At 35.2% G+C, this 14,668-nt stretch overlaps 1 pseudogene; it reads left to right on the top strand.

Moving 5' to 3' along the window:
- Positions 1–3,416: 3,416 nt before the first annotated feature.
- Positions 3,417–9,910, top strand: LOC133856233 (uncharacterized; annotated as a pseudogene).
- The last annotated feature ends 4,758 nt before the right edge of the window (positions 9,911–14,668 follow it).

The raw sequence follows: 14,668 nt of genomic DNA, 5'->3' as shown, positions 1-14,668 counted from the left end.
TACACTAAATTTAAGATTAGTGTCGTTTGTTATTGCATATGACTAGGGATGAGCAAAACCGCATAAACTCGCCTCGACACAAGTAACCCTCCCCAAAAGCCCAATAAATCGCATATGCAACGTGGGCCACGAGCCAGGTTTTGGGCCCCTCGCACGGTGCAGTAAGGGCTGTGGGGGGGTTGTTTGGAAATTACTAGGGACCCGCCCCGCCCCGCACCATTAAAAGAAAAAAAGAAAAAGAAAAAACCTAAAAAGTAAAAGCTAACCCTAGCAAGTGCCGCACCTTTTCATTTTTTCTTTCTTTTCCGCAGACCCACTGTTCTTCAGTTCTTCACAGTGTTCACCCTCTCCGAGTCTCCATTCCCGTTGTCACCTTCAGTCCTTCACCCAAATCGTCGCCTACTCGCCTCTGCATCTCCATCGCTTTTTGTCGTCGAAGACCCAAAGAAAGGTGCTGGGTTAGTTGCCATTGCCATCTCCATCTCCATTGCCATTGTCACCATTGCAAGCTTCTTGTCGTCGAAGACCCAAAGAAAGAAGGTACCGATTTTTAATTATATTACTATAATAATTTGCGAATTTGTGAACATTTGTTCTTCTTTTAGCCTTTAGGATGTTGGATTTTTTTGTTGATAGCCGAATCTAGATGCTAATTGTTGGGTTGTTGAATTGCATTTCAATTCTGGTTTTTTCAGGTCTTGATGTCTGTGCTTTTTGGTATTGTTGAAATGGTAGGCATTTTCCAATTTGTATAACTTCCTTTGGTATTTAGGGTTCCTTTGTGTTGATTTGCCTTTTGTTAGTCCTGTGGCTAGAAAACATGATCCTGTTGTGGCTATGTGGTATGAGCCAATAAATTTTATTCCTCTTTTATTCTTATGGCTCTAATGCCAGATTGGGTACTAAATTTTTTCACCATTTGTCACATTTTACTTAATTGATACACTAAACTATAGATTGCTTTAGTTGCTCCACCTGCAAATTCTGAACTGGCTTTCTATTGTATTTTGAACTTGTATTCTCAATTTTATTTTCATTTTGCTTGCTTTAATTTTATACATTTGCCATTCTGTTGTATTTGGAGCCATTTGGTTTTGCTGTTTTGTGTTTAGTTAGTTGCTTTGGTGTTGTTTAGCAAGTAATAGTTGTGTAACTCTTGTTTGCTATTTTGAGAGATTTGGTATGGATTTTTGCCTATGTTGATTATTTTTTTTCCCACTTAAATTGCAAACTCAAGTCATGGATGATTCAACTAATGGTACTATTGGTTCTAGTTCTGCTTCATCTAGGCCTAGTCTTTTGGATACTAATATTGGTTCTAGTTTTTCAACTATTAGCCCTCAAAATTTTAGTTCAGCTCTCCCACCAGAACCTAAGAAAGATGAGCCAACATGAACGGTTAAACATAAACGGTTTGGAAACATTTTACCAAGTTAGAGGCGAGTGACCCCAATGGTCATAAATCACAGTATAATTATTGTAAGAGGGAGTTTAATTGTTTACACTAGAAGCCATGATACTTTATCCATGCTACAACATATCAAGAAAAGCTATAAAAAAAATATCATGGTAGGTTTGATAAGACACAATCGAAGTTGACCTTTGAGGCTAAGAGGGAATGACAAGCGGCAGTGGGTGAAGGATCTTATGGTAACCTTGTGATTACTAAATATAATGCTTAAAAAATAAGGGCAGCAATTTTTAAGATGATCATAGTGGATGAGTTGCCATTTAGGTTTGTGGAAGGTAAAGGGTTTCAGGACTTTATGAAAACAGTTGAACCTAGGTTTTCAATTCCTTCCCGTTTTACTGTGATGAGGGATTGTGTTAGGCTCTTTATGTTTGAGAAAGAAAAGTTGAGGGGAATGTTCTGGACATCCGGTGCTTGGGTTGGTCTTACCACTGATTGTTGGACTTTGATACAGAACCTTAATTACACGTGTATCACCGCTCATTATATTGATAGTGAATGGAACTTACACAAAAGAATTTTAAACTTTTGTTTAATTCCTAATCACAAAGGTGAGACCATTGGGGGAAAGATTGAGTCGTGTATGCATGAGTGGGGCATTGGTAGCATTTTCACTATCACAGTTGATAATGTTTTTTCCAATAATACCGCTTTGGAGTACTTGAGGAAGAGAAGCGCTCATAAGCCTGGCGCCATATTAGAGAATTAGTTTATGCATGTAAGGTGTTGTGCACACATCTTAAATCTTATTGTGTCTGAGGGGTTGAAATAGGTTGATGAATCCATTATAAAGGTTACAAGTGTGGTTAAATATGTGAAGTCTTCTCCTGCAAGATTTGAGATCTTTAAGACTTGTATGGAAAGAGAAAAAAATAATTTCAAGGGGTTGTTGTGTTTGGATGTTCCAACTAGATGAAACTCTACATTTAAGATGTTGGAAGGTGCAGAAAAATGTCAAAGTACTTTTGAACTTATGGAAGATGAAAATTAAATGACTTCTAATTTATCATGTGTGTGTACAATGTGTAACAAAATATTGTAAATGCAGAATTTAAAGAACACAAATATTTTATTAACGAAGTGGAAACTTATTTAATAGAAAAACCACTCCGGGGCAGCCAAACCCAGGAAATCCACTATCAAAAGACAAAGCTAGTATATAGACAGTAACACTCAAATACCCAATGCAACGATTGTATCTAACACTCTGACACGTAACCTAACATAAACGTCTCCCAACCAAGTCTACTACTTGAAGGAGTTTTCTATAGATTCCTTTACCTTAGGACTCCTCCCTAAGATAAACTTTAATTATGAGCACAACAACAGCACCACTGCAACGGCTTGAGAGCTAACGGATCTTCACAATTTCTCTCTAAAATATACTCCTAAGCTTTAAAGAGTTCAATACTGAATTCTGTAAATAATACATGCCTAGAAGCCTTTATTTATAGGCTTAGCAGACCAATACAAGTCTGAAACGGATTTCTCTAGGTGGCGTCCGGACGGTAGCTAAGAGTGTCTGGATGGACAACTGTGCAACCGGCTTCTGTTCAAATCTTTTAGACATTAATGGGCGTTCGGACGCATAACTGGGTTGTCCGGATGGAATCTTGGGATCCGACTTTACTGAGTTGAAATTTGCACAAAATCTTCTTTTGAGCATCTTGAACCGCTTATCTGAAATGAAGATTATGAAATAAACGGCATCCTTGATTATGTAGCAGCATTACATAATAGTGATTTTGTCAAACAGAATGCAGCCAATCACAAACTAACAGAATAGTTGGATGGATACTATGTTTCTGCGTTGTGGGATAGTAAAAAAGATTTGGGACCTCCTAATTATGAAGATTGGGCTCGTATTAAGATTTTCCTCAAGTTTCTCAGACTTTTTTATGAAGCCACAATGTGACTTTAGGGGTCTTTGTATGTGACATGTAATATGTATATTCAAGAAGTTTCTGGCGTTCAATCGCATTTACAACAATACAGTGACAATGATGATTATGTATTGAATTCTATGGCGGGGAAAATAATGCTGAAGTATAATAAGTATTGTGGGGATATTGATAAGGTTAACGTGTTATTGTTTTTTACTGTTATACTTGATCCACAAACCAAGTTAGGGTCATTGGAATATTGGTTAAAAGATGTTCTTAGTGTTGAGCAATGTACTGATATGATGATAAAATTGAAAAACCACATTTAGAAATTATATGATCACTTCGATGCTAAAGAGAGTTCATCTCAATATGAACATAGTTGTGCATTTCCTCAATGCTCCTTAATGGCAGAAGAAACTGAGAATCGTTCATATCACTTGATGAATAGATTTCATAAGTACCTAACTTCTAAAAGTGATGTTCAAAGCAAATTGGAGATAGCTCAGTATTTGATGGAGGAGGTTGAAAAACCGATGTGAACTTCTATATTTTAAATTGGTGGAAAGTGAACTCAACTAAATTCCTAGTACTTGCCTAAATAACATGTATTGCGTTGGTCATTCCCATTACTACAGTTGCTTCAGAGTCGACATTTATTACTGGAGGGCGTGTGTTGGATCCTTTTCGAAGTTCTTTGGCCCCAACAACAGTTGAAGCATTGGTGTGTGCACAAAACTGGTTAAGATCAAAATCCCTAAGCAATGATAATGGTTATGACATAGAGATGATTGATGATCCTGAAAGTTATAGGCTCGAGTCAGGTAAGCTTTTTATTATTCACTTCTTAATTTATTTTGCTATTTAAATATTCTAATTATCGGTTTCAATTGAGAATGTAATTTTTTTTTTTTTTGCTGTTTCAGTCTTTGTAGAAATAACTTTGAAGAACATCAATATTTTGCTTGAGAAGGATTAGTGATGTGAAGACTGAAGATTGATGTTGCATTTTACTTGTTTTGTTTTGGATGGGTTGCTGTTTGTGAGTCTGTAAGGCTGTGACAACTGACAAGGTTGGATGGGTTGCTGGATTTTGCTTGTTTGTAATTGTGTTAGCTACTTAAGATTTTGCTTCTTTTGTTTGGATGGGTTACTGACTGATTTTGGATGGGTTGCTGAGTTATCAGAAATGTGCAGGCTGTAAAAACCAGTATTTTTTTGAATTTTTATTTTTTACAAAACAATACAAAAAATTACAAAATTGCCACTCAAACAAACCCAACCCGCCTCGCAAACCCACAAATCCTCACCCCACCCACAGCTGCCACGCACAGTGGCGGACTAGTATTAGGGCCAGCAGGGGCCACGACCCTTGCTGGGTCTTGAAAAAAAAAAAAAAATTACTATACTAACTTTTGGTCTTCAGACTTGGAATTTCCAAGTTGGCCCCACCATTACTAGCCAATAGCTTATTATTAGACAATAGCCTGCTTTTTTTAGTTTTTTTTTTTTTTTTTTGAGGGGCCCACAACATGCTTTATTCAGTTCATTGCTTCTTCCGTCCATTACTCATTAGCCTCTGCACTGCCTCTAGCCCTCTATTAGCAGTCTACCAGGAGTCCAAGACACTCCATCAGTCCATCTCACCTGCAGCACCTCAATGCACGCACGGCTCAAGAAATGAAGACAATAAAGAGAAATGACATGATGGAAGAAAAAAAAAAAAAAGAGGAAAAAAACATGTAAAAGCTTAAGACAAATAACTAAAGAAGCGAAAGAACGAACGAAAAAAAAAAAAAAAAAAAAAAAAAAAAAAAAAAAAGGTGAGGCCGTGACTTCATTGACTTGTGAGGCCGAGGGACGGGGGTGCTGCACTGCTGGTGACTGGTGACTGGTGTTTGTGGCTGTGGTGGAAAAAGAAGTTTGGGATAGGAAGTCTTGAAGTGAAACTCAGAAACTGTGGAGTGTGGAAGTTGGCATTTTCTTGAGGTATTTTTTTTAGAGTTCTATTAGTATGAAAAACTTTGAAAAAAAAAAAAGACGTTAGTTTTGAGGTTTGGCTGGTTTGCAGGTGTTGAAGTCTTGAAGAGCAGAAGAAGGAAGATGACAAGAGGTTTTTCACTATTTTTGGGCATTGCTTCTCCACTATATTTGTGCTGATCTTGTGACTCTTGTCTACAAGGTAATTTCTCTATTCAAATTTTCAGAATTTTTTTTAGTTTTGGGTTATATATGAAATTATGAATGATGTTAGTTTTGGGTTATAACTTATATATGAAATTATGAATGATGTTTTTTTTTTTTTTTTTTTTTTTTTTTTTTTTTTTTTTTTTTTTTTTTTTTTTTACTTTGATTGTGTCTTATGGGGTTGTAATTTAATTTGGAAAATTTAGCTTCATCAAGCGTGTCAAAGTTTAAAACTATCGAGTCATTTTTCAAAAGAAAAGAAGTTGATGTTCCAGAAAGTAATCCACCATTGAATTTTAATGCTGAAACTTCAAATCTTAAAGAACGTCCTCTTAAATCTCAAAGGGTTGAAGTTGAAGAACATCCTTATGAATCTCTAATTGTGGAAGCTCAAGAGATTCATTTTAAATCCTCCACGCTTAATGGTAACGAAGTTGATGCTTTTTCTATAGAATGGGATCCAGGAAAACGTCCTCCGATGTGGGACTATCCAGTCAATCGACGTGATGAAATAAGAATGGCTTCTTTGCAAGCGCGTCCATATCAAATTTTTCGTCCAGACTATCCACTTTCTGGACCAAAAAATCATCCCCGTCGTTTTCAAGCTTCATAGTTCACACAATTTTCATCTTGGCTTGAGTATTCTCCTACTACGGATGCCGCATATTGTCTACCACGTTATCTTTTTACAATGAAGCCAGTTGGATGTCCTGGATGGGATGTATTTATCACCAAGGGATTTAGAAATTGGAAGAAGGTTCACGATGGAAAGAAATGTGCATTTTTGACTCATATTGGAGAGGATCCTTGTTCACCCCATAATAATGCTGTGAAATCTTGTGAGGATTTAAAACAATAATCACAGCATATCGATAAATTATTGAATGCACAAATTATTGAACAAATTCAAAATAATCGACTATGTGTAAAAACTTCTATTGATGTTGTTCGGTGGCTTGCATTTCAAGGATGTGCTTTTAGAGGTCATGATGAGACTCCCGATTCAAAAAATCGAGGTAATTTTCTTGAGATGATTAAAATTTTGGCATCATATAATGAAAAAGTTGCAACAGTTGTTTTGGAAAATGCTCATAAATCTGCAAAGTATACTTCGTGAAGATATTGGAGACTCTAAATTTTGTATTATTGTTGATGAAGCATGAGATGAGTCTAAAAGAGAACAAATGGCTATTGTTTTGAGATTTGTTGACAAATATGGTTTTAAATAAGAACGCTTCTTTGATCTTGTTCATGTTAAAGATACATCGACATTGACTTTCAAGAATAAAATATCTAATGTTCTTTCTCATCATGGACTTGACATTCAAAATATTCGTGGACAAGGATATGATGGTGCTAACAATATGCATGGTGAATGGAAAGGATTGCAGGCATTATTTCTTAATGATTGTCCTTATGCATATTATGTTCATTGTTTTGCTCACCGATTGCAATTAGCATTAGTTGCTGCATCTAGAGAAGTGGTTTCTGTTCATGAGTTCTTCACAAATTTGAATTTCATTATCAATATGGTTGGTGCTTCATGTAAACGTCACGATCAACTACAAGCTGCTCAAGCAGAAAAAATTGCACATATGCGAGCTATTGGTGATCTTGAAACTGGAAAAGAAGCTAACCAAATTGGCACTTTGAAACGAGCTGGTGATACTTGTTGGAGTTCTCATTACAATTCTATTTGTAGCCTAATAAGTATGTTTGATGTTACCTGTTCAGTGCTTGAAATAATTAGAAGAGAATGAGCTAATTACTCTCAACGGGGAGATGCTAATGCTGCTTATAAAATGGTTACATCCTTCGAATTCATTTTTATTTTACATTTGATGAAGGAAATTATGGGTATTACTGATGTTCTTTGTCAAGCTTTGTGATGTGCAAATTTTAATACTCGCAAGCGCACGAATCGTTTGCAATATAGTGTATGTGCAAGTGCGAGATCGTATCCACAGGGAATTGCGTTGCAAAAATTAATTTCTATTTAAAATAACCTTATTTTAACCTAGTTCCAAATTTAGGGGTTTTTGATAAAAGAAAACATAAACAAAAATAATGAAAATAAAGGGGTCTAGGGTTTTGGAATCCACACTCACCAAATCACAACAACCTAATCTCATGCTCATCACACATATTTTGAGGTTCTCACATACAAATCTTAGGTATGCTCTACATTGCTTCAAAAATTATTTAAATCATTCAATGAATCCGTCCATTGAAATCACAAAAGATATTAGGATTAAACCAAATCATCAAATGTATTAGTCGAACGAAACACAATAAATATCCAATGTTTTGATAGATGAAAAACCAAACAATCGATTTAATGAAACTTATTCCACATCATCACTTGTATCCGGAAACCACAAGAGATATCAAAACATCATTTCAAAAATCGAAGTAGAACAATGAGAAATCAAGACCCATAAACTCAAATAGCATAAACAAGCATGAAACTCAGTTTCTCTTCAATGGTGAGGTTTCATCCTCAACCCTAAATGAAATTTAGCTACACATGATAAAATAACTACAACCTAAAACATTAAATTAAAAGCATAAAAATTAAACACTTACAAATAAAAAATGGAAGAACAAAATCCTCTAGAAGAGAGACTTGGTGCGTGAGGGCTGTGCCCCATTCCACACACCCCTTCCTCCTCTCCTTTTTTTCTCTTTTTTCTCCCCTTTTATTTCTCATTCTGCCGGTTGGGGAAGGGAAGCAAACATGCATGTTCCCACGTGATGTTGCTGTCCACTTGCTGCAGGTTGGGGTGAAAGTGCTGCTGTCCAGCAGGTTTGGTGCCAGGTGGCGTGGAGATGAGCTGCAGGTGCTGCTATCCAAGCTGTCAAGTGCTGCAGAATGCTGTCCAGAAGTTGCAGGTTGCTGCAGGAGCTGCAGGTGCTGCTGTCCAAGCTGTCAAGTGCTGCAGAGTGCTGTCCAAGTGCTGCAGAATGCTGTCCAGAAGTTGCAGGTCACATGTATGTGCTGCTTTGGAGGATGGTGCAGGTCACATGTATGTGCTGCTAGGCGTGGACTGCTGCATAGAGAGAAGGTGCCGTGTGGTTTGTTGTTTACAGGAGCTGTCTAAGTAGTTGGAGATGTGCTGCCAAGCTTGGAGATTCTGTCCAGCAATTGCAAGTGCTGTCCAGGTGAAAACAAATGTGCTGCCCAGCTTTGGGGAGACAAGGAATGAGGCAAAAAAATAAAATAAGAGAGATGGACCAACTTCTGGATTTTCGAGATGTTCCAACAACTAAAATTAAAACAGCCATATCTTTTTGTATGTATCTCCAAACGGGCTGAAAATTGTTGAGTTGGAAAGCTGACATCTTGAACTTCAATTTAGACCTAAGAAACTCTCAAAACGGATAGCATTTGGTCCTGACATGATAAGTCTAAATCTAGTAGTCTGCTGCATCCGAATTTCCTTGTATTTTGCTTGAATTATATCCTTTCTCTTATTGTCCTACAAAACATAAAAAACACTAAAACTAACCAAAGCATCAGAAAATAACAAAGTTAAAGGTTTAACTAATGTAAATTAAGGGGTCCAAATATGCACTTTTTGGCACTATCACTTTGCAGCAAAAATCTCAAGACATTTTGAATGCTATTAATTCAGTTTCTGCTGCAAAAAAACTTATCCAAAAGCTGAGAGATGATGATTGGGAGAAATTGCTTGAGAGTGTTGTCTCTTTCTCAAAGAAATTTGAAATTGACATCCCAAACTTGAGCGCTCGTTATATTGAAGGTCGATGTCGTAATCAACAGAATCACATTACAGTGGAGCATCATTATCATTTTGACATATTCAATGCTGCTATAGACTTTCAAGTGCAAGAGCTTAATTGTAGGTTTGGTGAAAGGGCCGTCAAACTTTTAACACTTAGCTCAGCTTTGGATTCAAATGATGGTTATAAATCATTTAAAATTGATGATATATGTAGTCTTGCAGATGTGTATTATCCACTTGATTTTTTTGACCAGGAGAAAATTAATTTGGGATTCCAGCTGAAGTATTTTGAACTTGATGTGCATAATGATTTGAAGTTGCAAAATTTGTCTTCCGTTGCAGAATTATGTCAATGATTGGCAGAGATAGGAAAATCAAAGACATATTATCTTATTGATAGATTGATTCGTCTTGTTTTGACTCTTCCAGTGTCTACAGCGACTACTGAACGAGCCTTTTCAGCTATGAAAATTGTTAAAACAAGACTTCGCAACAAAATGGAGGATGAATTTCTTGCAAATAGTTTAGTTGTATATATTTAAAAGGAAATTGCTGAGAGCTTCAATTTAGATTCGATACTTGATGATTTTGTTTCTCTAAAAGGACGTAAACTAGGTTTTTGAACACTTTATATTTCTATCTTTTTATACTAGTGCCAACATGTTTTTGTTGTTAATATATTAATTTTGGCACATATTTATAATGAATTTTTATAATGTACTTTTGTGATATACATTGTATGACAAATTATTCAATTTCTATTTTAAATTATATTTATCGGCCCCTCCAATGTTAATTACCTGGGTCTGCCACTGGCCCCGTATGAATTCAAGGAAATTTTAGCAGTTTACGGGTCCTCTTTAGGGAACCCGTAGGGGTGCGGGGTGGGGCCAAAAAAGGGGGAAACCCACCCCTCCCCACCCCATGCTCACCCCTACATATGACGCTAAACTAAAATTAAACGTCACTAAAATTCTTCCTCTATATATATGATTTTCGCCTTCTTAAACAAACATAAAAAGGCAAAACACTCGTTAACAACCAAATGAAACAAATTACAACACCCATATTTCCCCTGGGCCAACTCTTCGTAATGAACTCGAGAGAGAGAATGCATAGAGAGATGTAGATCACAAAGAAGATGGAGATAAGGTTCAGTGAATCCAAAGTGGAGAAGTTCCGGCCATTGGGAGCAAATGAGGTAATAATCTAAGCTTCTCCTTATACTTTTGTATTACCTAATAAGAAACATAAAGTTAATCGTGTGTCCATTTTTTGGGAAAGCTCTTTCTAGTTTTGTTTTTTTTTTAAGCATTCTTCTTTGTTATTGTTTGGATAAGACACATGAGGTGTTTGATAGAAGGTTTGAGAAGGGTACATGGGTTGTTGGGTGGGTTTTTTTTTTAGATGAGATAATTAAAGAATTTGTATTTTAAATTGGGTGTAATTGATGTACCCAATGTCTAGTGGCAGAGCCCCCTAAGCCCAAGGTTTTCTCAAGAAAAAAAAATTAAAATTTTACCCCTAATTTTATTTTATTTTTTTATTTTCAGATTTGCCCCTCCAATTTTTTGTTTTTGTTTTTTTTTTTCAATCCTGCCCCCCAAAGTTGGAAGGTTGGCTCCGCCCCTGCCAGTATAGGAGACTTGTGCTGGGTACTCTGCAGTCTAGTGATTTTTTTTTTTTTAAAAAAAAAAATTTATTCACATTGGAGTCGTTTGAATAGTAAAACGACTCTAACCTTGAGTCCAAACCCTATATGTTAAATTGCATTCCAACCAACACTATTCAAACGACTTAAAATAAATAGTGTCTTTTTTCTTTTTTTTTGCCTAAAAACAACATTATTCAAGCGACTCAAAACAATGATTTTTTTTTTTTGGTAGTGAGTAGTATATGAGTGTCCTGGTGGTGGTTGCCTTGCTCAGCAATGGATGTAGGCCAAGCTAGAGAGGGTGCCTTACGCGGACCTTGCTTGAGCCTCACCGGCAATTGCTGGGGTTATTCTTTAATATTAAGATATATAACAATAAATGAAAATATTAAAACAATAAATAATTTTAAAATTAAAAATAAATGACATGTCAAATGGTTCGGTCGAGTGGGTTCATGTCAACAATTTTTTTTGTCTAAATTTGACGGATCGAATACCTATTGGAGGCCTTGCATTTATAGTGACTCTAAACTTTTATTACATTATATATATATATATATTAGTAGGGGACTAAGTACACATACACATACATACACCACCCCCCCATATATATAAAAAATATTAGTAGGGGACTAGGTACACATGCACATACACCCCCCCCCCCCCCCCCCCCCCCCCCCCCCCCAAAACACACACACACACATATATATATATGATAGGGGTGGAACCAAGAACTGAGATAAGGGGGGACGAAACTAAAAATGAAGATCTTTAAGGGTAAAAAAAATTAATTTTGAAGGGTTGAACTCATAAAAAAAAAAAAAGAAAAAAAAAAGAAGGATATATATATATATATATATATATATATATATATATATATATTTTAAAAAAAGACAGATTTTTTTAAATTATTTTGGCTCAAGGACAGTTCCGCCCCTGGATGTGAGTGCTCCTACCACAATTTCTCTAATTTTTATGAAGTTGATTTTAAATAAGATAAGAGTTTCTTCTTCTTCTTCTTCTTCTTCTTCTTTTTTTTTTTTTTTTTTTTTTTTTTCTTCTTTTATTTTTTTGTTTCCTTATGTATTGGAGGATTCAAAAGAGAGATACGTTTTTCTCTTTTCTTTTAGTTAATGCTAATTCAGTATATGTAAGCTTCCCCAAGTATTATCTCTCCTATAAAAAAATAAATAAAATTAAAAAAGGGAGGTAACCCACTGATTTATGTTAGACCCTTTACTTGGTGAGGCATTCTAGTAACATTAATGATGATTAATCTTTACAACTTACCTTTTTTTTTTTTTTTTTTTCTTCCTCCATGCAAGGAAAAAAAAAAAATTCTAGAAACGGGAATTTTCTGAAACACAAGGATGGACGAGGGGGCCAATTCCAGATATATAGCACATAGGATGTCGGACCACAGATCGGCGCCGGCTGTGTAATACTATTCCAGCAACCTTTTTAGAGACAATTGCCCCCTTAAGTCAAGCAAACCACGAGGCAGCTTTTACTTTTATCAGTGACTTTGTGTCAAATGAGTAGCAATTTTGAGGAGGACAGAAATTTCTTTCAATTTTGGTCAAAGAAATTTTTTCTAACTCGGTCTTTAAAATTGTTATATATTTTTTTAAATGTGTGAGAATATATACAAGTAATTACTCTATTTATACTTCTGGACAACTGCCATATAACTATATGACATGAAAGTAAAAATCAGCCCTTAGATCAATAATTACTTTTTTTTTTTTTTTGAATGGTTGATTTTTATTGTCAGGTTACGCAGTTATATGACTGCTATACATGAGAATACTAAATAGCATTACTCAATTTTTATTAATACTATTAAAAAAATATGTAAAAATACACAACTTTTTCTTTTTCCAAAAAAAAGAAAGTGATTTCATTCGACATCAGAAAGATAGAACATGATGTTCTAACAAAACTATATCACAAATAGGAATTCATCTATATGACTTGTTTAAGTATTAATTGCTTTCGCTAACCCATTGTTAGCATAATATTTGCTTATTCTAACATGACCAATCTGTTACATGTAGGCTTGGCAATTTTGACACGTCCCCCAAATTCGACACGAACACGACACGAATATATAGGGTTTGGGTTTAGGCTGTAACCCGTTTATGACCCGTTAACCCGTGTATGACCCACCAACCTGTTTATGATCCATTTATAACCTATCAACACGTTTATGGCATATTTATGACGCGTTAATGACACATTTTTTTTTATCAAATTAGCTAAACGGGTTGACACGCTAACCCGACGGATTGACACGCCAACCAAATGAATTGACACGACAACCCGAATTGTCAAGCCTAGCTACATGTGTATCAAATTAAGAACGCCACGTGTGTCATCTACAATTAATCTGTGTATATTCTAATTCTGACCTATGAATTTCACAGCATTCACTATTTAAAGCGCATCATTTTCTAAGATAATCTTCTTTAATCCCAAGTCTCTACATAATTATGCAGCATGTAACGCAATCAAGGCCTCTGCCGCAACATGTTCTAAGTTTCTCATTTTGGTCAAACATTTAGATGACATTAAACATCCATCATGATCGATCCCGCGCAATGACTCCCAATCCACCGCGACATCTCAATTTATTTATTTATTTTTGGACAAATGACACTTTACTGAAATTAAATAAATAAAAAATCCTCGAATTTGAAAATCTTCTTGAAGAATGGCCTCTCTTTCCTTTAATAAATGGATGGGTAAAAGTTTAAAAGTACTTGTGAGCAGGTAAACCTGGATGAAGTATGAAGGATACCGGGTACGTAAGGTAAATTGTTTCAGATCGATCAAAGGGTGAATTTGGAGGGAAGTCAACCAAATTAAGTATATATGTTAGTTTTCTTCTTTGACTTTCTACAAATCTGGCGGCTACCGCTGCTTAATTCTAGAGTACGTGTGATTCCATCTTGCACGCAGTCAAATATTCCCACATGTAGGAACCTTCTTTGATCTTTTTAACTTACTCTTCAGCGTGTGTATATATATATATATATATCATGCATAAAAATTTTCAGTTTTTATGTAAATTGTAAATAACATATATAATTTATTCTCATTTTCCATCTCCTTGTGAATTAGGATAGAAAAAATTAAATCATTAAATGAGAAGATATGCCTTTGAGAGTTTGATTAGGCTAGCTATTAATTAGAGAATTTTCAATGACTCATCTAATTAAATTTTAGTCTCAAATGATTAACCAAAAGCTACCCCTTTTTCTTTTTAGCTAGTCATTTTTCAAAACATCATACGTCGGTTTATGATAAGCCGGCTTATCTAAATTATTTCTCAATTCAATTAAAATCTTTTTTTTTTTTTAATAATAATTCTATATTCATTTTACTAATAGGGTGAGAGAGAAAAAGGGAGAGAGAGGGAGAAAAAAATGAATAAAGAAAGATAGGAAGGGATAAAGAAAGTAATTAAAGAAAGTTGAAGAGTTCATGATTTTGAAAAAGGCATCATTTAATTCGAAGGAATAGTCAGTGAGTTTAATGGAGTACTTCATTGTAACAATTTTGAAAGTATCAAATGGATTGATAGAGGAAGCATCCAAATTTTGAAGGAATAGTCAGTGAGTTTAATGGATAGAGTTGAATGTAACAATTTTGAAATGATCAAATGGATCCATATATATATATATATATAGAAATAATAGATTTCAATGACAAAGAAAGCACATCA

This window comes from Alnus glutinosa, chromosome 1 (assembly GCF_958979055.1).
Source record: "Alnus glutinosa chromosome 1, dhAlnGlut1.1, whole genome shotgun sequence".
Taxonomy (NCBI): Eukaryota; Viridiplantae; Streptophyta; class Magnoliopsida; order Fagales; family Betulaceae; genus Alnus; species Alnus glutinosa.
Note: the sequence above shows the minus strand (reverse complement) of the source record. Positions and strands in the feature narration are given on the sequence as shown.